The 27,559-nt window shown below is 41.3% G+C and overlaps 1 long non-coding RNA gene across 1 annotated transcript; it reads left to right on the forward strand.

Moving 5' to 3' along the window:
- The first annotated feature begins 21,642 nt into the window (after positions 1-21,642).
- On the forward strand, positions 21,643-23,665 carry LOC121768192. The gene is made up of 3 exons (XR_006043304.1): positions 21,643-21,716; positions 21,793-21,862; positions 23,498-23,665. It is a non-coding gene; the product is annotated as an uncharacterized LOC121768192 (long non-coding RNA).
- The last annotated feature ends 3,894 nt before the right edge of the window (positions 23,666-27,559 follow it).

Below are 27,559 nucleotides of genomic sequence, written 5' to 3' on the forward strand. Positions count from 1 at the left end.
CCCATAAAAATATGGGCATTTCATTTATGGAAAATTATCTAAATATTTTACCCTTATACATAAGTTATTTACAACTTATACAACTATCAAAACACTAATAATAATGTAGGTCACACTAGCCACTAAGCATCGTTTGGTATCTATATCATATTTTGACTAGACATAATACAATTCGTGATAATTATCATAGTTTCGATTAATTACTTTATCTTGATTGGGTGTTTGATAGCTTAAGATAATTATGAGCTATCTTATTTAAGTGTTTGGTACAACAAGTTACAAATAAGGATAAAATTATAATTGTCAAAATTATTCTTATTGATTTAAGTTAATGACTAAACTATCCTTGAAGATTAATTGCTCTCTTCTATACTCTCTCCAATGACAGATCCAGAAAGCCGAACTGGTGGGGTCAAAAATATAATTAAAAATATTATTGTATAATATAAGCAATTATTATACTCCCCCCGTCCCCCATTAATTGTCCACTTTGGTTCCGGCACGAGTTTTAAGAAATATAAAGGAAAGTGTGTTAAAAAGTTAGTGGAATATAAGTCTCACTTTTATTTATTAATTTTATAATACAATGTGAGTGGAATAAGTTAGTCAAATGTGAGGCCTACTTACCGGGACCATTCGTGGATACTCATTTCGTGCTTTCGGTGAACAGACGGAAGGTGATGGAATCGGCGTCCAAGTTAGTGGTTGATTTCAAACGGAATGTAGAAAAGAACTCCCGTGCCAGCGCCGTCGGGACCTCCACAGAACTGTGTGCTTCAACAACCAATCGAAACCGATGGCGTCAATGAACTGCCGGAATTCTTCATCAGAACCTATCTATTTTAACTCCTCAGGATCATATCGTTTGCCAGACTTGGCGAGCTTACCCGGGCCACTCCGTTCTTTGTAGGTCGCCGCCTGTTTGGGGTCATCAAACTTCCGCATCGCGTCAAGCCAACCCTTTGTAATCCATACCTCCGCAGGGTCGAAATTTAGTTCTTCCTCCTGCTCCTTTTCAGATTCACTAGACGGAGAAAGGCAGGTAGGTTCCTTGGTGAAGGGAACTCTAGTTGGGGCTGGGAGCGAAGCTGCCTCAGACTTGCTTCCTGTGGTAGGCTTAGCCTTCTTGACCCGGGAAGCAGCGGCTTGCTTTCCCTTCCTCTTCCGCTCGGCCGCCAGACAGCGTTCCTCCTCGGCACTCTCCTCTTCGCCAGGTCTAGGAGAGTTTCCCTTCTCAGCTGCTGTGGTTGCTGGACCCAGCACTTCCCTTGCAGTTTGCTGGTCGGAGTTATCAATTTCATCCAACAAGCTCCGGCGAGCTTGTCTCCTGGATTCCCGTCTGTCCAACGGCGAATCCGTCCCCTCCGGGATATCTGTCAGATTCACAATGAGATTAACCTCGTCCTCAACGGGTTCTTGTACTTCTTCAGTAATGGGGGTATCTGCCTCCCCAGACAACCCAGGGGTTGCCCCCTCAATATAAATAGGGGCTTCCCCCTCAATATAAATAGGGGTTTCCCCCTCAGCAACCTCCTTCTCAGAAATTAGGGGATCGTAGCCCGCCATCCTTTCCGGGGTTCTCCCCCCAACAAATTCTTCAGAAATACCAGGGGTCGCCCCCTCAACCTTTTCAGTCGGGGTTTCCCCCTCCAAAACTTCACCAGAGAAAATAGGGGTCTCCCCCTCAACCTTATCAGTCGAGGTTTCCCCCTCAACCTTATCAGTCGGGGTTTCCCCTCCAAAACTTCACCAGAAATAACAGGGGTCTCCCCCTCTAGATCACCAACAACAGAAACAACAGGGGTTTCCCCCTCAAGATCACCAACAACAGAAACAACAGGGGTTTCCCCCTCAAGATCACCAACAGCAGAAACAACAGGGGTTTCCCCCTCCGCAACTAGATCTGCCCCTTGTTCCTGCTCTTCGCCCACCGCGACTTCTTTTTCCGGTTCGCCAGTAAACGGGTCGACTTCTGTATGTACGGTAGATGGTCGAGAAATCGTATCCTCTGGAACTTGCGGCGGTTGTGGTGCGGTGGTCGTGGTGGATGTCGATGTGGCGGGCGTGGCCTTCCCCATCATTGTCGTGAGCAGGGCGAAAGCTTTCATTGTCTCTTCCGGACCGCCAAATTTCTGCATCAATTCTGCCATGAAAGTCACCGCGTTGGGATCGGCAGATCCGGCGGTGCTTCCTGCATTTAATGTGTTCTCCATTGCCTGAATCTGAAAATTCCTCAAAAACTTTGAAAGAATTTACGGGTTAGGGTTAGTGAATGTTAATTTCAAAAACTGTACCACTTCCCTCCCAACCTAAGTTTCTCTGTCCCATGTAAATGCTACTCTCCGCGATACCACACTTAGGAAAAAATAAATGAAAATGAAACGCCAGACTCCCAGGTCAAGGATTCAAAACGTGACAAAACAATTTCCCTGAGGAGTCTGGAGATTCGAAACTATTTTTGGAAGATTAATTTTTTTCTCTTTGTTTGGTATTTTTTTCTTTTATAAAAATTGCTGAATATTTACACTTTCGATTGAGCACTCTCTAGATTCCCTGGTTCAGTGAAAAGATAAGAAAAGAAACGTTCTAATTTACCTGACCCAGGAATTCAACGAGAGTATTCCACCCAGACCAATTAAGCGATAATAGGGAGTGCGCGTAGTGGCACTTCCTCCAGTACACACAACTCAGAATTATCCCTAAAAATCTTCACCCGATGACCATTAACAAGAAAAGGAGTAGAGTTTAAGGCACTTCCCTGGATCTCCACAGCTCCGTTTGCTCAAAGACTAACGATAGTGTAAGGCCCAACCCATTTGGACTTCAGTTTCCCTGGCATCAGCTTGAGCCTGGATTGAAACAGGAGAACTTTCTGCCCCACTTGTAGTTCCTTGGCCAGGAGATTTTTGTCATACCAAAGCTTAGTTTTCTCCTTATACCACATCGCAGATTCATAAGACTCAAGCCTTAGTTCCTCCAGCTCCTGAAGCTGCAGTTTCCTCTCTTCCTCACAAGCCTGAGGGTTCATGTTAATTTCCTTGACCGTCCAGTATGATCTATGCTCCACTCCTACAGGCAGATGGCATATCTTGCCAAAAACCAATCTGTAGGGTGACATTCCGATAGGCGTTTTGTATGCTGTCCGGTAGGCCCACAATGCATCTCCTAGCCTCTTACTCCAGTCCTTCCTTGACGGATTCACCGTCTTCTCCAATATCGCCTTTATCTCCCCGTTGGAGATCTCGGCCTGTCCATTAGACTGAGGATGATACGGGGTAGAAAGCCTATGGTGGACCCCGTATTTCCTCATCAGAGCCTCTATTGTCCTGTTACGGAAGTGCATCCCTTGGGCAGAAATAATTGCACGCGGCACTCCGTATCGATTGAAGATGTTGGCTCTAAGGAACTTGGCCACTTCTTTGGCCTCACAAGACGTGGTGGCCTTTGCTTCTATCCACTTCGAGACATAATCTACAGCCACAAGTATATAAGCATTCCCATATGAAGATGGAAATGGACTCATAAAATCCATTCCCCTAAACGTCGAAAATCTCGCAAACAATTACTGGGAAATGCGGCATTTCATCTCTCTTCGAAATTCCTCCCGTCTGTTGGCATCTTTCACAGTTTTGACAGAATTCGAAGGCATCCTTGTGTAACGTAGGCCTATAAAAGCCACTATCTAACACCTTCCTTGCTGTTTTCCTCGGTCCAAAGTGACCTACACACGCTAGGGCATGGCAATGATTAAGCACATCTTTCTGCTCCCATTCTGGAATACACCTCCTAATTACTTGGTCGACTCCCATTCTCCATAGATATGGGTCGTCCCAAAAATAATACTTGGCTTCGCTTTTCAGTTTCATCTTCTGGGCCCGGGTGATTGATTGAGAGCTTGGTACCTCTCCAGTGACCAAGGTTCAGCGTTTAGATGACATTTTCCTTTCTCAGAATCTCCTGGACCTGTTGTTGCCATTGTTAGGGTTTTGTATACTAGAAATCACCTTTCGAGTGATTGAATACTGTAAAACTCTAATTGTTAATTTCCAATAAATGCAACAGATTAATTTTTTGTCATAATGTTGTTATGTTTTACATTTAATGGTTGTTTATTGCATATTTAAATGTATAAGCAAACATAACAAAGTCTAAGTCTTTGTTTTAGTAGACCGGTTATGGGCGTCGTCCAATTTAAGGTAACACGGTCAGTTCTAAACAAAGAAAAATAAGAATTTCACAACCTAGATAGGCCTAGACTACCTATCGTGAAAGGTTGCAATGTCAGTCCGATTATTTCTAAGCCTTATTGAAATAAGCTGACGTTGGTGTGGTATAGCACTGAATGGATCTAACAGCAAGACGAGTCTTTATGCTATCTACTGAAAGACGAGGTCTTGATAATTAATTTCTTAATCAATGTACGCTAGCATTCAGCATACGATATTGAGTATCTACTACTTTGACTTACCAAAGGTGCGAGTTTTTTGTCACCCAACGATCCAGGTATATTGGGTAGTGGCGATCAGTATCTAGCGGTGCTAGGATTGCTATTACGTTGAATCGTGCGCGAGGGGAGTCTCGTTTGATAACATCCACAAAAGGAGCTCGAAACAAGGTTTTATTATTCGGAACCTAGCTAGTTGGAGTTTAATTACTCCATGAATAATAAATAAGTGTTTCTTGCTAAGTCCAGTCTTGGAGATTAAAATATCTTAATTAATTAAGTCCATAGCAGACAATAATTAATTAATGGATGTTTCTATCTTAAGCGCGGAAAATAAATTAAATGCAATTAAAGTAAACGCGGAATACTTGTAATTTCGGATTTGGAAGGCAGTGCAATATTACTTCTGTAGTGGCTGCTTGTAATATTCCAATATAAGCTTATATTAAATTGTGGGTTCAATTTAATTGGTAAAAAGCTAATTGGGTGAGGCATGTTCCAAATTCTTCCTTAGATCCCTAACTGGGCCCAATATGTGACTTAATATAAATAGGAGAATAAAGGAGACAGAAAATACACATTATTACTCTATCAAATTTTCGTCCCCCTCTAAGAAAGAGAGAGCTCGAAATTTTGCCTCCTCTGTGAGCTGAGTTCTATCTTCGTTATTCAAGTCCTAGTACGTTGGTGAGATTTGCCCACACAAATATCAGCGTATAGTCCGGGACACCAGTCAGAAGATCCAAGGTCGAGTATTGAAGATCTTCACGTGGAGACGGAGCAAGCCATCATCGATTCTTGATTGAATCAACGAGGTAAATTGGCTAATTCCGTAGTAAGCATGTTTTAGGGATTTTTATATGCTAAAGCATGTTTTAATTAAAGTTATGAGCATGATACATGTGATAATTACGCGAATAGAATTTGTCTAAATAATCTGCTAAATAGATCAAATTTATGTGATCATTAAATGCTGCACGCTTCCGCTGCCAACCCCTTCAATTGGTATCAAAGCCAGTCTTTGGCTCTGATTATTTGGATTTAAATTTCGCGAAATTCATGTATGCATGTCCAATTTGATTGTGAAGAATATTCTTGTGTTTTGTTTAATTTTTATGAATGTTGAACTCAAGAACTATCGAATCAAAGAACTTGAATTGCTCGAACGTACCACGTGCGATCGAGGTAGGGATGTCGACACAGTGGACTCGCGATCACGGGGCGACGCGCAGGCGAGCTAGGGCTCATGCGCGCCGCAGGCCGAGACCGCATGACCCAGAAGCACCCGAGTCAAGGTCGACACAGTGGAAGGCATGGCGCGGCAGTTCGAACGAGAACGTGCCGAGGCGCCGAGCCGCCAGGCCGAGAACCCTAGGCGGAAGGGTCGAGAGGGATGGCGGCGCTGGCTGAGAGCAGCCGCGATGTCGCGCGAGCTGCTAGCCGGGAGCGCGCGCCACCCAGAAAATCGGATAGGCCGGGACGGGGGTCCGAGCTGGCCGAGAGCAGGCGCGCCACCGTGCGCCCTGCTGGCCGAGAGCTCGAGCCGCCCGATGGAACGCTGGCCGAGACGCGTCGGTACCCGACGGTCGACACATATGAGACGGACGTCGAGACGCTGGCCGAGAGGCGCGCGCCGCCACGTGTGCGCCTGGCCGAGAAGCGTCGGCACTCGACGAGCCGAGTCACCGAGACGGGGACTCGCCGCTGGCCGAGAGGAGCCGCGCCTCAGCCATGCTCCTGGCCGAGACGCTGGCGACACCCGACGAGCCACTGGCAGAGACACTGGCGCGCCGCTGCGTGCGTCGTGATTCGATGACGAACTCATCGGATCTTCGTCGTTCATCGTTCGTGCGAACCTCGTACGATGAGATAACGATGAATGATTATTTTAATGATTATTAAATTATTTTATTAAAAGATATCATTAAAATATTATTATTTAATGGAAATAAAATCTTTTTGGAAGATTTGTCTAGATTTTAGGAATATTTTTATTATTTTCTATATCTATGGAAATAAATAATAGTATTTTATTCCTAGATGATATAGATGAGAATAATTTAATAGTTTCCTAATATTTATCTTGACTTTAGGAATATTTTTATTATTTTCTATATCTATGGAAATAAATAATATTATTTTGATTCCTAGATGATATAGATGAGAATAATTTATAGTTTCCTAATATTTATATATCTAAGATCCTAAAAAGGATATATGTATGAATACATTAAATAATAAAATATTTCTCCTAATCTTGAACAATGGAATTAATTTGAATTTAATTTTTCATGTCTTATTAAAAATTAAATAATTTATTTTAGACATATCTTATAGTAGACATGAATAAGAATTATATTCTAGAACAATAATTTCCTAAAGGAAGATACCAATTAATAAAAGATTTAATTATCCAGCAAATTAAATACCAACAGAATTTAATCAAGCCTTTCTTTGCCCTAAGGCTAAGGATAATTAAAGAAAAACCATAACCCAAATATCTAAGCTATAATTACGAACTCAACGTTTGTATATGGTCTCCACCAATTGGTCTGCAATTTATGAAGCCTTTTTCTAATATTATCGCCACCTGCACTGTGGGGACAATAATCCTAAGAAATATTATCGCCACCTGCTCGAATTTGGTATGAACTCGAATTTGGTTTCCAATATTATCGCCACCTGCTATGTGGGGATAATAATCCTAAGAAACTACGAGATTCAGAAGTTCACACATGATTTATGAGATAGCTTGATCTTGTTAGCATCACATAAGTATTGTTATGGGAGTGTGTTGTAGAAATGAGATTCTGTAATGCTAAATTCGGTGGTCTTGCTTAGGCAACATTGGGCGGCCATGCCACTCTGTGGTCTCTGGACTATTCGTCGGTGTTGTGACCAGTAATATTGTAAGATTTTAATGCGTATTGACTTCCTCTGGAGGGTACAAAATTTTAATTTTACAGTTGTAAGATTTTGAAAAGTTTTATGGTTAATCTAATCAAATTTCTTACATAAGTTTATGAGAAATAGTAAATTACTCTGTTTTGCAGTGCAATTCAAATCGTCACAATGTCGTTCAACCCTCTTTCTGCAATTCTCAAAGAAAACAAACTCGAGGGCCAAAATTACATAGAATGGAAACAAAATTTGGACATCGTTCTTACAGCTGAAGAATACAACTTTTTGCTCACAACCCCGCGACCTCCAATACCGGCGGCTAACGCTGCGGTAGGACTCAGAGATGCACATAGAAAGTGGCATAAGGCGAATGAGATGGCTAAGTGCTACATGTTGGCATCTATGTTTTCAGTACTCAAGCATCAGTTTGCTGCCATGGAAACTGCCACTGAAATTATGCAGAATCTCAAGAATCTTTTTGGTACTCAGAATCGAACGGCTAAGTCTCAAGCCTTTCGGAGTATCATGTCGAAGACAATGCAGGAAGGCTCGTCTGTGAGGGACTATGTCTTCGAGATGATGGGCCACCTCAACCAGATTGAGGTGTTGGGAGGGACGATCGATCCCGAGTCCCAGGTAACAATCATCCTTCAAAGTCTTCCCCCTAGCTTCCAGCAGTTCAAGCTCAACTTTGAGATGAACAAAAGGAATTACACCTTGGCAGAACTATTGACTGAACTTCATGAAGGGGTTGGCATCGGAAGCGTGCAACATTTAATGATCACATAAATTTGATCTATTTAGTAGTTTATTTAGACAAATTCTATTCGCGTAATTATCACATGTATCACATGTAATTAGCTTATAAAATCTCTAAAACATGCTTACTACAGAATTAGCCAATTTACCTCGTTGATTCAATCAAGAATCGATGATGGCTTGCTCCGTCTCCACGTGAAGATCTTCAATACTCAACCTTGCATCTTCTGAATAATGTCCCGGACTATACGCTGATATTTGTGTGGGCAAATCTCACCAACGTACTAGGACTTGAATAACGAAGACAGAACTCAGCTCACGGAGGAGGCAAAATTTCGAGCTCTCTCTTTCTTAGAGGGGGACGAAAATTTGATAGAGTAATAATGTGTATTTTCTGTCCCCTTTATTCTCCTATTTATATTAAGTCACATATTGGGCCCAACCAGGGATCTAAGGAAGAATTTGGAACAAGCCTCACCCAATTAGCTTTTTACCAATTAAATTGAACCCACAATTTAATATAAGCTTATATTGGAATATTACAAGCAGCCACTACAGAAGTAATATTGCACTGCATTCCAAATCCGAAATTACAAGTATTCCGGGTTTCCTTTAATTGCATTTAATTTATTTCCCGCGCTTAAGATAGAAACAACCATTAATTAATTATTTTCTGCTATGGACTTAATTAATTAACATATTTTAATCTCCAAGAGTAGACTTTGCAAGAAACTCTTATTTATTATTCATGGAGTAATTAAACTCCAACTAGCTAGGTTCCGAATAATAAAACCTTGTTTCGAGCTCCTCTTGTGGATGTAATCAAACGAGACTCCCCTCGCGCACGATTCAACGTATTAGCAATCCTAGCACCGCTAGATAATGATCGCCACTACCCAATATACCTGGATCGTTGGGTGACGAAAAACCCGCACCTTTGGTAAGTCAAAGTAGTAGATGCTCAATATCGTATGCTCAATGCTACCGTACATTGATTAAGAAATTAATTATCAAGACCTCGTCTTTCAGTAGATAGCATAAAGACTCATCTTGCTGTTAGATCTATTCAGTGCTATGCCATACCAACGTCATCTTATTTCAATAAGGCTTAGAAATAATCGGACTGACATTGCAACCTTTCACGATAGGTAGTCTAGGCCTATCTAGGTTGTGAAATTCTTATTTTTCTTTGTTTAGAACTGACCGTGTTACCTTAAATTGGACGATGCCCACAACCGGTCTACTAAAACAAAGACTTAGACTTAGTTACGTTTGCTTATACATTTAAATATGTAATAAACAACCTTTAAATGTAAAACATAACAACATTATGACAAAAAAAATCTGTTGCATTTATTGGAAAATAAGAATTTCTAGTATACAAAACCCTAACAATCTCCCACTTATACTCAAAACAGCTTTCGAGTATACAAAATGTTTGTGCACACGTCTAAAATTTCTCCCACTTATACTGAAAGCGAGTTGAGGTCTTGAATGAGTCGAACGCCCATCCCTTCAACGTGGCACTCGAACGATTTCACCGCTTAAGCCTTTGTAAAAGGATCTGCCAGGTTGTTCTCTGACGCAATCTTGACCACTTGTATGTCTCCTCTCTGCACTATATCCCTGATGATATGATACTTCCGCTCTATGTGTTTGCTCGCTTTGTGAGCTCTTGGTTCTTTCGAGGTTGCCACAACACCAGAATTGTCACAATAAATGGTGATGCTCTTAGGCAGATTCGAAACCACACCTAAATCCATAAGGAAGTTCTTGAACCATACAGCCTCTTTTGCAGCCTCCGAAGCGGCCACATACTCGGCTTCCATGGTCGAGTCCGCGATGCATTTCTGCTTCACACTCTTCCAAATTACGGCTCCACCTCCTAAGGTGAACACATATCCTGAAGTAGATTTTCTCCAGTCCTGATCAGCTTGAAAGTCTGAGTCAGTATATCCCAAAGGACAGAGCTCGACTGCATTGTAAACTAGAGCATAGTTCTTAGTACGTTTAAGGTACTTGAGTATGTTCTTTACGGCAGTCCAATGTTCTTGGCCCGGATTCGACTGATATCTTGCCACCATGCCAACAACAAAGCAAATATCAGGTATAGTACAAAGCATAGCATACATGAGACTTCCAACTGGCGAAGCGTATGGAATCCTTCTCATTGCTTGTATCTCAGACGACATTTTAGGGCACATCTCTTGGGATAAATGGATGCCGTGTCTAAAAGGTAAGAAACCTTTCTTGGCGTCCTGCATGCTAAAACGACTAAGTACTGTGTTGATGTAAGGTTATTGAGATAAGCACAACATCTTCTTTTCTCGATTCCGAAGAACCTTGATCGCGTCTCCCTATCCTTCATCTCGAACTGGTTCGACAACCATGTTCGTACTGATGACAACATCTTTTTATTGTTTCCAATTAGAAGAATGTCATCTACATATAAAACTAAGAACACCACATTCCCCTTATCAATTTTCTTATACACGCAGCTTTCACTTGGGCACTTTTCGAATCCAAACTTGCGAACAGTTTGATCGAAACATTGGTTCCACGATCTAGATGCTTGCTTGAGGCCATAAATGGCCTTCTTAAGCTTCTAAACCATGCGTTCTTTGCCCTTTATGGCATATCCTTCGGGTTGTTCCATGTAGATGGTCTCCTCAAGACCGCCGTTTAGAAACGGACAAATCGTAGACGTCTTTGTATATCATAGATTGTAGTTCCGAATCCATTGCTTTCACCCATTCGTAATGATCGACATCTGCCTGCGCCTCCGCAAAGTTCCAGGGATCTAATACATTGCTGTCCGAGGAGTGATCCATAGATTCTCCCAAACCAATGTATCTGTCGGGCTCATGCGAGACCCTCCCACTGCGGTGCGGCACTACAATATTTTGAGCAGAAGTTGAAGTTTCGGGAATTGTTTGTACACTTGGTACTTGTTCTTGGTTAATGGGACTTGTGACAGAAGTTAGCTCATCAAGAGCCACTTCACTGCTAGGTTTATGATTCATTACATAGTCTTCCTCTAAGAATGTCGCGTGAGTACTCACAATGACTTTCTTGTCTCGGAGACAAAAGAATTCATAACCTTTCGTCCCTTTGGGGTATCCTATAAACAAACATACCTCCGTCCTTGATCCTAGCTTAGTTGGATCCTTTTCCAATACATGAGCCGGGCAACCCCAAATCTTGAGATGTGCTAGATTGGGCTTGCACCCAGTCCACAACTCATAAGGAGTAGTAGGTACGGATTTTGATGGTAAATTGTCTAAAATATGGCTTGCAGAAAGCAAGGCATGTCCCCAAAATGAAATAGGCAGACGTGCATAACTCATCATCGATCGAACCATATTTAACAAGGTCCTGTTCCTTTTTTCAGCCACGCCGTTCTGCTGGGGCATGCCAGGCGCAGTCAGTTGGGATTCAATACCCGACTCCGATAAGTAGTCCAAAAATTCGGCACTGAGGTATTCGCCTCCACGATCAGATCGTAGGCTTTTGATATTCTTTCCATAATACTTCTCCACAAGACTCTTAAAGTTTTTAAACTTGTCAAAAGACTCTGACTTGTGACGCATCAAATAGACATATCCAATTTTTGAGAAGTCATCAATAAATGTGATGAAGTATCGAAAACCACCTCTTGCCTCCGTAGACATTGGTCCACATACATCGGAATGAACGAGCTCAAGTACTTCCTTGGCCCTATTGCCCTTAGCCTTAAAAGGCCTCTTGGTCATCTTGCCTTCTAAGCATGACTCACACTTATGAAAAAGTTCCTCCTCTAGACCTTTAATAAGATCTTGTTGAACAAGAGAATGTATCCTCATTTCATTTGCATGACCAAGTCTAAGGTGCCATAAGTACGTTTCGTTCATTGAACTTGAAGGTTCCTTTCGTTTCTTTGAAATTTTTGATGTTGTATTGAGTTCTGATTTGCGATTATTAAATTGTGTAGAAGTGATTGTGTACAGATTATTTTCAATGATACCACGACAGATATAAGAACCATCTTTCTTAATAATGCAGTTGTCATTAAAAGAAATCGAATATCCATCAAAAACCAATTTAGAAACTGAAATTAAATTTCTTCTAAAAGAAGGTATCAACAAAACATTCTTTATAATCAAAATCTATCACTACTAAAACGCAAATAAATGTCTCCCACTGCAACGACCGCCACTTTGGTAGCGTCGCCCAGCTGGACTTCGATCTCACAATCATGTAACCGTCTTGTCACCTGCATTAAGTCAGGATCAAAACAAATATGATCAGTAGCTCCTGTGTCAATAACCCAAGTGCAAGTAGATGTCAAAGTCAAACATGACTCAACTACTAAAGCTTGGTGCATACCTGTAGCCTTGCCCCTTTTAGGACAGTCTGGCTTCCAATGCCCCTTTTCTCCGCACTTGAAACACTTCCCCGAGGGCTTCTTATTTGCCCTTTTCTTCTTCATTCCCTTAGCCACTTTGCCCGATTCTGAGTTCGGTGCCTTCCTTTTTCCTTTGTTAGGCTTGAAGCCAGAGGAACGAGGTGCCGAAGTCATCATGGCAGCCTTAGCCTGGACCATAAGGTCCTCTGCTGACTGAAATTCAGTCAATAGTTCTGCCAAGGTGTAATTCCTTTTGTTCATCTCAAAGTTGAGCTTGAACTGCTGGAAGCTAGGGGGAAGACTTTGAAGGATGATTGTTACCTGTGACTCGGGATCGATCGTCCCTCCCAACACCTCAATCTGGTTGAGGTGGCCCATCATCTCGAGGACATGGTCCCTCACAGACGAGCCTTCCTTCATTGTCTTCGACATGATACTCCGAAAGGCTTGAGACTTAGCCGTTCGATTCTGAGTACCAAAAAGATTCTTGAGATTCTGCATAATTTCAGTGGCAGTTTCCATGGCAGAATGCTGATGCTTGAGTACTGAAGACATAGATGCCAACATGTAGCACTTAGCCATCTCATTCGCCTTATGCCACTTTCTATGTGCATCTCTGAGTCCTACCGCAGCGTTAGCCGCCGGTACTGGAGGTCGCGGGGTTGTGAGCACAAAGTTGTATTCTTCAGCTGTAAGAACGATGTCCAAATTTTGTTTCCATTCTATGTAATTTTGGCCCTCGAGTTTGTTTTCTTTGAGAATTGCAGAAGGAGGATTGAACGACATTGTGACGATTTGAATTGCACTGCAAAACAGAGTATTTTACTATTTGTCATAAACTTATGTAAGAAATTTGATTAGATTAACCATAAAACTTTTCAAAATCTTACAACTGTATAATTAAAATTTTGTACCCTCCAGAGGAAGTCAATACGCATTAAAATCTTAAAATATTACTGGTCACAACACCGACGAATAGTCCAGAGACCACAAAGTGGCATGGCCGCCTAATGTTGCCTAAGCAAGACCACTGAATTTAGCATTACAGAATCTCATTTCTACAACACACTCCCATAACAATGCTTATGTGCTGCTAACAAGATGAAGCTATCTCATAAATCCTGTGTGAACTTCTGAATTTCGTAGTTTCTTAAGATTATTGTCCCCACAGAGCAAGTGGCGATAATATTGGAAACCACATTCTAGTTCATACTATTTATATTTGAGAAGTCCGCCCTCATGAACTTGCTATTTTCTTAGGATTATCGTCCCCACAGAGCAGGTGGCGATAATATTAGAAAAAGACTTCATAAATTGCAGACCAATTGATGGAGACCATATACAAACGTTGAGTTCGTAATTATAGCTTAGATATTTGGATTATGGTTTTTCTTTAATTATCCTAAGCCTTTAGGTAGATAAAAGCTTAATTAAATTCTGTTGGTATTTAATCTACTGGATAATTAAATCTTTAGTTTTATGTTGTTATCTTCCTTTAGGAAACTATTATTCTAAAATTTAATTCTTATTCATGTCTACTATAAGGTATATCTAAAATAAACAAATTATTTAATCCTTAATAAGACATGAAAAATAAATTCAAATTATTTCCTTGTTCAAGATTAGGAAGAGATATTTTATTATTTAATGTATTCATACATATCTATCCTTTTTAGGATCTTAGATATATAAATATTAGAAAACTATAAACTATTCTCATCTATATCATCTAGGAATCAAAATAATATTATTTATTTTCATAGATATAGAAAATAATAAAATTATTCCTAAAGTCTAGATAAATATTAGGAAACTATTAAATTATTCTCATCTATATAATCTAGGAATAAAATAATATTATTTATTTCCATAGATATAGAAAATAATAAAAATATTACTAAAATCTAGACAAATCTTCCAAAAAGATTTTATTTCCGTTAAATAATAATATTTTAATGATATCTTTTAATAAAATATTTAAATAATCATTAAAATAATCCTTCATCGTTATCTCATCGTACGAGGTTCGCACGAATGATGAACGATGAAGATCCGACGAGTTCGTCGTCGAATCACGACGCACGCAGCGTCTCGGCCACCGGCGCGCAGGTGGCGCGCCAGTGTCTCGGCCTGTGGCTCGTCGGGTGTCGCCAGCGTCTCGGCCAGGAGCGTGCGTTGAGGCGCGGCTCCTCTCGGCCAGCGGCGAGTCCCCGTCTCAGCGTCTCGGCTCGTCGGGTGCCGACACTTCTCGGCCAGGCGCGCGCCTTTCGGCCAGCATCTCGATCTCCGTCTCGGATGTGTCAACCGTCGGGTGCTGACGCGTCTCGGCCAGCGTTCCGTCGGGCGGCTCGAGCTCTCGGCCTGCAGGGCGCATGGTGGCGTGCTTGCTCTCGGCCAGCTTGGACCCCTGTCTCGGCCTATCCGATTGTCTGGGTGGCGAGCGCTCCCGGCCAGCAGCTCACGCGACAGCGCGGCTGCTCTCGGCCAGCGCCGCCATCCCTCTCGACCCTTCTGCCTAGGGTGTCACGACCGCACTTCCTAAGGATAGGAAGCACGGGGAATCGTGACTCGTGGGGGATTTAAGAAGCGGGAAAGATGGGGGAACAATCAAAAGGAGTACGACATATCGATCAAAAGATGAAATTCCATTATCAAATCAAAGTTTCAAATCACGAAGTAACATAGTGTGAATGACATAGTTCTGCAGAATACAGAAAACATCAGAATTTTAAAACTTGACATAGCGGAAGCATTTGAGAGTTAGCTACTACTATGTATGAAGACACAATAGTAACCGGATCATTTATTGAATACTGTCTCTGTCCAATGCTCAACATCCTCCGTCCCCCGTCCACGCTCAACCTGCACATAGGGAAAACATATGCAGGGGCTGAGTACTTGATGCACTCAGTGAACTCATGCCCGAAATACATTTATCATTTAAGACATGTCAAGCCATCATCGAGTGAATCTCGGGTTTTACTTTAAAAAAGCCGAGAAACACTAAATCATTTCTTTAATAAAAATAGTGCCTGCAGGCAATCATCATCCCCCATCATGTACCATATCTGAGCTATCATGTGAAACGAGAATGTGGCCACAATCTCGATCACTGGACCGGCCGACCTAGGGGACGGCTAACGATCCCTATCAGTGCACTAGTCCGAGTAGGGACTCACTCCCTAGTCAGACCCGAATTCGTTAACTACCAAAGTCTAGTAGGATATTATCCCAGTAGACAATCAGATAGGCAATTCAAAACATAAAATACGGCATGACATACTATTTTAAACCACCCTTATTTCACCATAACATATCATTTCAAATAAAAGAGTTTAAGTAATAAAGCCCACCTCAGTAAGCAGAGGACCTTGTGGTCCAGGCTACGGGTGCCATGATGACTTCGGCACCTCGTTCCTCTGGCTTCAAGCCTAGCAAAGGAAAAAGGAAGGCACCGCACTCAGAATCGGGCAAAGTGGCTAAGGGAGAGAAGAAGAAAATGGCAAATAAGAAGCCCTCGGGGAAGTGTTTCAAGTGCGGAGAAAAGGGGAATTGGAAGCCAGACTGTCCTAAAATGGGCAAGGCTACAGGTATGCACCAAGCTTTAGTAGTTGAGTCATGTTTGACTTTGACATCTACTTGCACTTGGGTTATTGACACAAGAGCCACTGATCATATTTGTTTTGATCCTGACTTAATGCAGGTGACAAGACGGCTACATGATCGTGAGATCGAAGTCCAGCTGGGCGAAGCTACCAAAGTGGCGGCCGTTGCAGTGGGAGACATTTATTTGCGTTTTAGTAGTGATAGATTTTTGATTTTGAAGAATGTTTTGTTGATACCTTCTTTTAGAAGAAATCTAATTTCAGTTTCTAAATTGATTTTTGATGGATATTCGATTTCTTTTAATGACAACTGCATTATTAAGAAAGATGGTTCTTATATCTGTCGTGGTATCATGGAAAACAATCTGTACACAATCACTTCTACACAATTTAATAATCGCAAATCAGAACTCAATACAACATCGAAAAATTCAAAGAAACGAAATGAACCTTCAAGTTCAATGAACGAAACGTACTTATGGCATCTTAGACTTGGTCATGCAAATGAAAGGAGGATCCATTCTCTTGTTCAACAAGATCTAATTAAAGGTCTAGAGAAGGAACCTTATCATAAGTGTGAGTCATGCTTAGAAGGCAAGATGACCAAGAGGCCTTTTAAGGCTAAGGGCAATAGGGCCAAGGAAGTGCTTGAGCTCGTTCATTCCGATGTATGTGGACCAATGTATACGAAGGCAAGAGGTGGTTTTCGATACTTCATCACATTTATTGATGACTTCTCGAAAGTTGTATATGTCTAGTTGATGCGTCACAAGTCAGAGTCTTTTGACAAGTTTAAAGACTTTAAGACTCTTGTAGAGAAGTATCATGGAAAGAATATCAAAAGCCTACGATCTGATCGTGGAGGCGAATACCTTAGTGCTGAATTTTTGGACTACATATCGGAGTCGGGTATTGAATCCCAACTGACTGCACTGGGCACGCCCCAGCAGAACGGCGTGGCTGAAAGAAGGAACAGGACCTTGTTAAATATGGTTCGATCGATGATGAGTTATGCACGTCTGCCTATTTCATTTTGGGGACATGCCTTGCTTTCTGCAAGCCATATTTTAGACAATTTACCATCAAAATCCGTACCTACTACTCCTTATGAGTTGTGGACTGGGCGCAAGCCCAATCTAGCACATCTCAAGATTTGGGGTTGCCCGGCTCATGTATTGGAAAAGGATCCAACTAAGCTAGGATCAAGGACGGAGGTATGTTTGTTTATAGGATAACCCAAAGGGACGAAAGGTTATGAATTCTTTAGTCTCCGAGACAAGAAAGTAATTGTGAGTACTCACGTGATATTCTTAGAGGAAGACTATGTAATGAATCATAAACCCAACAGTGAAGTGGCTCTTGATGAGCTAACTTATGTCACAAGTTACATTAACCAAGAACAAGTACCAAGTGTACAAACAATTCCCGAAACTTCAACTTCTACTCAAAATATTGTAGTACCGCGCCGCAGTGGGAGGGTCTCGCATGAGCCCGACAAATATATTGGTTTGGGAGAATCTATGGATCACTCCTCGGACAACAATGTATTAGATCCCTAGAACTTTACGGAGGCGCAGACAGATGTCGATCATTGCGAATGGGTGAAAGCAATGGATTCGGAACTACAACCTATGATAGACAAAGACGTCTACAATTTGTCCGTCCTACCCGAAGGCTGTACTGCCATTGGGAGCAAGTGGATATATAAGCGTAAACGTGGACCCGATGGACGAGTTAAAGCCTTTAAGGCAAGACTAGTGGCCAAGGGGTATACCCAAAAGGAAGGCATCGATTATGACGAGACCTTCTCCCCAGTGGCCATGCTCAAATCGATCCGGATACTATTGTCTATTGCAGCTTATAAGGATTGAGATGTATGGCAGATGGACGTTAAGACTGCGTTTCTAAACGGCGGTCTTGAGGAGACCATCTACATGGAACAACCCAAAGGATATGCCATAAAGGGCAAAGAACACATGGTTTGGAAGCTTAAGAAGGCCATTTATGGCCTCAAGCAAGCATCTGGATCGTGGAACCAATGTTTCGATCAAACTGTTCGCTAGTTTGGATTCGAAAAGTGCCCAAGTGAAAGCTGCGTGTATAAGAAAGTTGATAAGGGGAATGCGGTGTTCTTAGTTTTATATGTAGATGACATTCTTCTAATTGGAAACAATAAAAAGATGTTATCATCAGTACGAAAATGGTTGTCGAACCAGTTCGAGATGAAGGATATGGGAGACGCGGGACACATCCTCGGGATCAAGGTTCTTCAGAATCGAGAAAAGAAGATGTTGTGCTTATCTCAAGAACCTTACATCAACACAGTACTTAGTCGTTTTAGCATGCAGGACGCCAAGAAAGGTTTCTTACCTTTTAGACACGACATCCATTTATCTCAAGAGATGTGCCTTAAAACTCCGTCTGAGATACAAGCAATGAGAAGAATTCCATACGCTTCGGCAGTTGGAAGTCTCATGTATGCTATGCTTTGTACTAGACCTGATATTTGCTTTGCTGTTGGCATGGTGACAAGATATCAGTCGAATCTGGGCCAAGGACATTGGACTGCCGTAAAGAACATACTCAAGTACCTTAAACGGACTAAGGACTATGCTCTAGTTTACAATGCAGTGGAGCTCTGTCCTTTGGGATATACTGACTCAGACTTTCAAGCTGATCAGGACTCGAGAAAATCTACTTCAGGATATGTGTTCACCTTAGAAGAGTGTGAAGCAGAAATGCATCGCGGACTCGACCATGGAAGCCGAGTATGTGGCCGCTTTGGAGGCTGCAAAAGAGGCTGTATGGTTCAAGAACTTCCTTATTATCACGACCGCCCAAACTAGGGGCACTACAAACGAGACGATCGTGACCACGGGATAACATTAAAGACAACATTTAAGGATAACATTTTATATGAAAACTTAATTAGCTTAAAGGAATAATATTTTAGTTCATTAAAAGTTTAGACAACAAATTTTTAGTTTAAAGAAACTTAATGTTATAAATTTATTATTAATTAGCAACAACTTATGGCAAAGGATTTTTTAAAAGAAGCAACGGAGAAAATAAATATTAAAATCCAATTAACATCCAAAAGAAAACATTTGGTTTAGTTCACGAAAAACCATTTCAGAGTAACAGGGTAAACATAAGATTGACGCCTAACACAATCAAACATGCTCAAACACAATACGAAACAGAATAAAGTCTTGAGGCATAGTTCAAAAATATTGCAGCGAAAATAAGGTTTAAAGAGAGTCAAGGATGTATGAAGACACAACGCATCCAAAGTTCCTAGGCCAACTCAACATATACCGCAACATCCAGCTCAACCTGCACATAGGGAAAAACATATGCAGGGCTGAGTACTTATTGTACTCAATGGGCTCATGCCGAAAACATTTATACAGTTATGTCATCCATACCAGTGATCTCGAGTTTTATACATAGTAAAGAAATATCATCGAGAACTCAAAAACGTTTCATAGACTGGCTAGTAAAATAATCTCCCCATTTTCTCAACAATCCATCAATCACAATCATCAATCCACAGTGCGACACAACTATTCGCCACGAGACCGGCCGACTAGCAAGGACTGCTCCCGATCTCACCAGTGTACACAGCCTGATAGGGTTTGCGGCCCTACTCAGACCCGAATTCGTTTCACAACACAGCCATATAGCCTAACGGAGTAAAATCAGATGAACTAGGCATCAGGCACACAATCTCAATCAAGACAATCCATGGCATGACATAACAAGTTAAACCACCATTATAACACCACATCATATTTTTGGAAAATAAAAAGATTTGTAAAGAAAGCCCACCTCGTTGGTTTAATCAATTCAATATCCACTTAAGGCAACCCTCGTTCCTTGTGCTCACGTACACACAATAACCCTTGCCAATCATCACAACACAAATCAGCCTTCCATAAATTCACATTACCATGCATGTCTTATCGTTCCTTTTATCATTCCGTTAATTTACCCATCCCAACATTCATCAACCTAAGGAACAACATGCCATAATATTTCTCAACGTGTCACACAAAATCACGTCACAGGATACCTTCCCAAATCATACATGCATCATATAATTCATTAAAACTTGGCAACAAGTGATATTTCCACATAACAACAAATCTGGCAGAACTGCGCGGTTTGTTTGTAAAAATCACCAAAAATCCATCCGACCTCATATGAAGCTAAAATTTACAACACAGTAGACACATTCAAGTTCATCCGGTTAAAATTTCTCACTCAAATCATGTCGATTGGTCAGTCAAAACATTAATGCAACTCTCTAGTCGGAATATAAAAATTCTGGCAGCACTGCGCAGTTCATTTGAAAAATTCACCAAAAATTCATCCGATGCCCAATGAGGCTGAAATTTTCACAAAACACAGAAGACACTTCAAATTTCATTCAGTTCAAATTTCACATCAAAATGAGGCCATTTTATTGGTCAAATAGAAAACGAAACTTTCTAGGCGAAAATACAAGTTTTTGGCAGAATTGCGCAGTCGACTTCAAAAATTTATTAAATATTCATCTTTTGTCAAAAGGGGCTGAAATTTACACACCACACAGAAAACACCTTGAAGTTTACTCAGTTAAAAATTCGAACCAAAATAAGATTCTTTGCTCAGTCAAACACACGTCAGAAATCACTGTCTGAACACCACAGTTTTCAGGTCTCAAAATTTCGAAAATAGGGTTTCTTCCTCATTCAACCAAACACAATTTTTCATGCTTCCCACACACAAACATGTTTCAAAAGGTTCTCACAGTCATGTTCTCATATAACCACACATCATTCACCAATGAATCATTCAAACTTTACACATATTCATTCACAATCGCATATTCACAGTTTTTCTCATACAAACACAAATTCCCACCGATTAATTTTGCGATCTGTGATTCCTACACTCACTATATGCATGAATGAATCAAGAACAAGGTTTCAATGGAGAAGATGAGGAAAAGATTTTGTAACGCCCCGTTTTTCTAAACCTAATTTGTGAACCCTAATTTACTGGTTTTTAATGCTATTATTTTCGCGAAGCCGTGAATTAATTGTCGGCAAATTAATTGTTGTTGGACTAGAGATTTGTGAAATAAAACATTAAGCGTATATAAATAATTCCTTTCCGTGAGGTATATATTTATTGGACTCAATTCCGTGTTGGATCCGATAAATTAAATAAATAATATAAAGGTCCAGTCCGTGATAAATAAATTATGGACTGCACAATTTAAAATAAAATACAATGGGCTGTGATTTAAACTAAACTAATTAAAATAAAATATCTTTAATTCAAATATTAATTAAAGATCCTGCAGATATCTTCCTCCTCCGTGAAAAGATACTCCTCCTCCGTAATCTGCAAATAAATACCAGATAAATGCAAATTAATTCAAAAATAAGAAAAAAAAAGGAAAATTCGAATTCATTCCCTCAACACGTTGAAACCGTTCCTCTCTCTCCCACAAATCTCTCCCATATCCCCAACCCCCTCTCCACTACATTAAATCCTATATCAGTTATTCTTTTCTCCACCTATCGTACCTGCAAGCAAGAAAGCAAGAACCATTCTTCAACTTCTATTCAAGGTAATCAATTTCATCAATACGTTTTGTGGACTTCTCAATGTTGTTCGAAATCAACATCTGTAATCTCTATTGACAGAAACCACATCCGGAGGAACCTCTTTGTTCACCCAACACTATTATCATCCCAATTCAACTTCAGGCAGAAGGTAAAAATTCCTTTTAAATTTGAACTCTATACACATCAAACACACGCTTACTTTCTGCATTCACCCATGACTGCCATCTTAAACTCTCGCAAATTATACGAACAAACTCCCATCAACAATTGAACACCCTCATTGTGTAATTCAAAATTAAGAACGAAAAGAAACGTTTTTGATCGAGAATTTACCTTTCGGAGTTAATCGGGGCTGCGTGGGATCTGTTCGGAGTAAGTAGGGACTGCCCCGATTGAATAACGGCGACGGTGGTTGGCGGCACGGGCGAACGGCGCTGCGTCTCCTGCTGCGGCTTGACCCCGCGACGGCGGCCTCCGGCGAGGAGCACAGCAGCAGCTACGACGGCGGCGACAGCAGCTCCCCGACGACGGCAGCGACTGTGCAGACAGATCTGGAATTCGCGATCGGCGACAACAGTGGCGTCGCATCTCCCGGCAGCGTCTGACGGTGAAGGCGACTGCGCAGCAGCGGCGGCGTCGCGATTTTCCGACAGCAGCAGCCGCCCCGTAATTCCGACGGGGAGTCGGAGGAAATGTCGAGCTTCAGCAAGTTTTTCGTCGAGGAAGAAGAAGAGAGGTAGAGAGAGAGAGATGGTGTTAGACGTGGGATGGGGGGGTTTTTCCCCTTTGGGCTTTTTGGTTTTAAAAAAAATTGGAGTTGGGCCTTGGTTTAAAAATAGAGTTGGGCCCTTTTAACTTGGTTAAGGGAAAAAAATAAGGATGGGAGTATTTTAGTTGGGCCAATAATTAAATAAATCTTTGAATTGATAATTAAATTAAATGTGGGGAATTATTTAATTAATTTCGGAATACTTCAACGAATGAATAATTATGTCCTAAGCCCGAAATAAATATAGTACAAGGGAAAATGGTTGCGATAATTTAATTACACATTTTTATTATTTTGGGGATTTTATTTCGATATCATTAAGAAAATACGAGGAGCCAACGGTGGAAATTAGGGGGCGTAAGCGGCCGCCGAATAATCGAGACAAAACGAGATAAATAACTTCGCTTAGGATGCATGCATCTTTTTTTTTTTTTTTAATTTGAAAGTGTGTTGATTTATCTATTATATAAATTGTTAAAGGTGAATCATCGCAAGGGAATCGTGATCGCAAGGGAAAGAACGTAATTTCAAATTAAGCACTCGAGGTGGGCTTTCTTTTAAATAAGGACAATGTCCTAAATATTTTATCGATGGAAATGAAACTGTGTTTATCATGCCGTGATTTGATTTTTACGTGCCTATCTGATATGGCTATGTGCCATTGTTATATAAATCGAATTCGGGTCCTCGTAGGGCCGCAATACTTGGACTAGTGTACACCTATGGTAGATCGTGTGCTAGCGTACGGGCTGGCCGGTCTAGTGGCTTGGTTTGTGGCCACATTCCAAGTCATGTATTGACAGATATGGCTAACGTCTATGGGAAAATGACTGATCAGTCGACTTTTACTATGGGAAAATGATTTTAGTGCCTCGGGCCTTTCTAAAGCTAAACCCCGACGGTTACTTAAGTATGGCATGATAAATTGACAACTTTTATTGAAAATGTTTTCGGCGTGAGCCCATTGAGTATTCTTATAGTACTCAGCCCTGCATGTGTTTTCCCTATGTGCAGGTTGAGCGGCGACGAGGATGTGGTGGTGTTGAGCAAGTGAACCTAATATGTTATTGATGTCTTTGAACCTTGAGTGTCGTTGTGTCGTCACACATGACGTCACTCTTTCTCTTGGTCGTGTCCGCTGTGACGTGTCATTAAATTATGATTTATTTGGGCCGACAACTTTAATTGTTGGGGTATTGGATGTTCTGAATTTCTTGTTGGATAATATTAAACTCTTGCTTATTATTTGGATATTAATTGTTGGTCCATCTTGTGTTGAAACCCTAATTCTTTTCGTCTTTCTATTTAATTCTTTTAATCACGATCGCCCGTATTTATTAACCATATGGATCAAACGTAGAATCCATATGAAGCTTGAATTAAGCAATGATCGAATATATGTATAAGCATGAGACTATGAACTATGTCTGGAAAACATAGAGTGCCTAAGAAGTATGCTAGGCCGAACGTGCTCGAACATAGTTGTAAACTGGTAACTACAATATCACTTTCCTGAGTGATGGGACAAACGAAAACATGTACTTCGAACTAGACGGATTATTGTAATTGCCTATTGTCTTCCCTGGATGATAAGAACAAAACGAAAGGAAGTTTCTAACGAGATCAAGACAAGAAGAAATGTTAGGTGATGTATCCTTACAACGACAAGATTTTGTGCATGCAATCAAATAAAGTGAATGCAATCGTGCATAACATGTTAATGCGACGACGCGTTACAAATATGACTACACTTATGACACGTTAAGGCCGGGAGGGTTATTACCATGTTTTAGTGAGAATGACCGCTATGGCGTGCCAAAAATAATATGAAGGTGTGATCTTCAAGGACAGTTAATTGCTGTAACGACACCAAGAATCTTGACTTCGAATCTAGAGTTTTCGAGAACGCTTCTATTATCTTCGGGAAATGAAGGAGTGCTACCTTTGTAGCTAGAATGGATGAGTTTAATTGACAGTACTTACTTGGATTATCATAAATTTCTTTCTATGAAGCTCCTTGACAATGGTATTCTTTTCGTGCATTTAAAACCTTTGATTGACCTGCAATTTGCAAGTGATGCATCACTGTTTCCTTTTAATGAAAGTAGTGACTCATTCTTGTTCCTCTTGAGTCATTTTCGGAGCCATTCTAATCAAGGGCAATTTCAATAGTGCTCCTCATGTTGAAACTTGTTCTGATCCAAGTAAGACTGTTAAATAGATTTCTAAATTCTTGATACAAGACCCTCAAGAAAGACAATGGCTCGATCTCTACAAACACATATGAGGAATAAGTTGAAGAGACACATACAAAAAGATGATACACCAACAACACGCAGAGTTGAATATTTTTGCATCTATGCTTAGTTGTAGCAAGCGGCCGAAGAATCAAACGTTATGCCATACCTAGATATAAGGTCTTGAGAAATAGAAAGTTGAGAGAAGCCGTGTACACCAAATTATCATGTTTTGCGGCTCAGAATTTATGTAAGTGGTTGACCAAGGGATATATGGATAACAACAGAAAGTTGTGAGTCGGAGTATTCAAGATCGTCGCATAAGATCATCGTTGTACGATAGTATTGGAATGAAAATATGAGCACCCTGATAGATTATGATATACGAACAAAGGTCGTAGACGAGAGGAAATAGTTCTGGCAGTGGCGAAATTGAATCAACTAAAATGGGAAATAATCGAAAGGAGAAACGCGTGCAAGCATCATCACCATCACCTCCTCAACCTAAGCCGGAATGGCATATTGAATAGTTTTTGCTAAAGCAAAATCCTCCTGTCTTCGATGGAATGGGAGAACCGGCAAAGGCCGAGACATGGATACGCGCACTAGAGCGCATTTTCACAGTTCTGATGTGAAACGATGAGGAACGAATGACTTGTGTGACCTACCAACTAACTGGGTCAGCCGACTTCTGGTGGGATACCAAGATGAAGACTACGCCACGAGATCAAGTCGGTAGAATGACATGGGAGAACTTCAAGGAGGAGATATATAATAAGTACGTACCAAAGAGCTACCAAAAAGCAAAGGCGGCTGAGTTTTACAACTTAACCCAAGGGCGCATGTCGGTGACTGAATATGATCGCGCACTCTGCGATACGACTCGGTATGCACCTTAACAAGTTGACACCGACGAGAAGCTGGCCGATAAGTTCCGTGAGGGTCTAAGGCATGGGATAAAGATGGCATTAGCTAGTCGTGGGAGACTTACATTTGCAGAAGCGTTGGCCCTTGCACTAGATGTTGAGGCAGATATGCCCAATGAGAGAGTGACGGAGAACACTACATTGGCTTTACCTCCACCACATCATTCCCTGGAGAAGAGGTAGTGTGATGGGTATAGGACCCACAATGAGAACAAGAGGTACCAGCCCACCCAAAACCGACCACAGTATGGGGGCAGACAAATTTTCTCTAACCAAAAGGGTGACTTCCGATCCAGACCACCACAATGCAATGTGTGCTCCAGGTACCATTTTGGAGAGTGTAGAATGCAGAACACTACCAAGTGCTTTAACTGTGGGGTAAATGGCCACTTCTCTAGAGAGTGTCCGAGCAAGAATGCGCGGATGGGGTCAAGGCAGAACAATCAAGGATTCCGTCAGCAGTCGAGGGCACCACCGACTGAACTAAGGATTAATCGTGATCAATCTCCGCGACAACAACAACCTCACCGCCCAAGACTTCCCTCAAAGTCTAGAGCATATGCGCTGAGTTCTAGACAAACCAAGACTGAACAAGGGAGTCACGAAAGTGGAAATTCGGCAGAACTATGTGTGGATACATTAAGTTGCCTGCTATTAAATCTGAACATAAGATGATGGTGACCTCACCAGTGGAAAGGGTAATAGAGATTTTTTCAAACATGCTCGAATGTAGAAATTTTTTTTATAGGAGAACTTAAGCTAGTCGCGCACAACTTACAAGTCATGGCAATGGGGATGTCGATATAATCTTGGGAATGGATGGGTTAACTGCGAATTTTGCTACTATTCGTTGTAAGGAGAGACAAATATCATTACAAGTCCCTGGAAAGGAACCAATTGTGTATCATGAAATCACGATGAACCGGAAAATGTCTATCATCTCTGCACTCCAAGTCACTACGATGTTGAGAAAGTGGCGTCTTGCCTATCTGGTCTATCTACAAGGAGATGAGAAGGAAGAAAGGAAAGTGGAAGATGACGCTGTGGTACGAGAATTTCCAGACGTCTTTCCTGAAGCTTTACCTGGCCCACAGCCAGATCGACAATTGGAGTTCATAATCGACCTAGAGCCAGGGTCGGCACCGGTGTCTAAGGCCTCATATCGAATGGGGCCAAAAGAGTTGGAAGAACTCAAGATATAACTTCAAGAGCTTATGGACTTGGGTTTCATTATACCCAGTGTTTCACCGTGGGGCGCGCCTGTGCTTTTTGTGAAGAAGAATGATGGATCGATGAGAATGTGCATCGATTATAGAGAGTTGAACAAGATGACTCTCAAGAACAAATATCCACTGCCGAGGATAGATGACCTATTCGATCAACTTCGAGGAGCCGGTGTGTTCTCAAAGATGGACTTAAGGTCCGGATACCATCAATTGAGAATCCGAAGAGATGACATACCGAAGACTGCTTTTCGCACAAGGTATGGTCATTATGAGGTGGTTATGCCGTCTGGATTGACAAATGCACCTGCTGTATTCATGGGTTTGATGAATCGAGTATTCCATCCATATTTGGATAAATTCGTTTTGGTCTTCATAGATGATGTACTCGTCTACTCGAAGGATGAGAAGGACCACGAGGAACACCTGCGAATCACATTCGAGACGTTGAGGAGTGAGAAACTGTATGCCAAATGCACCAAGTGCGAATTTTGACTTAAGGAAGTGAACTTCCTTGGTCACATAGTGTTGGCAGAAGGAATACGAATGGATTCCGCCAAGGTTGAGGCAGTACAACAGTGGCGAGCACCTTCAACACCAAACGAGAATAGATGATTGGTTTGATCAGCTTCGAGGAGTTGGTGTCTTTGTGAAAATGGATTTGACATCTGAATACCATCAACTGGAGTC

The sequence above is a fragment of the Salvia splendens genome, chromosome 15 (assembly GCF_004379255.2).
Source record: "Salvia splendens isolate huo1 chromosome 15, SspV2, whole genome shotgun sequence".
Classification (NCBI taxonomy): Eukaryota; Viridiplantae; Streptophyta; class Magnoliopsida; order Lamiales; family Lamiaceae; genus Salvia; species Salvia splendens.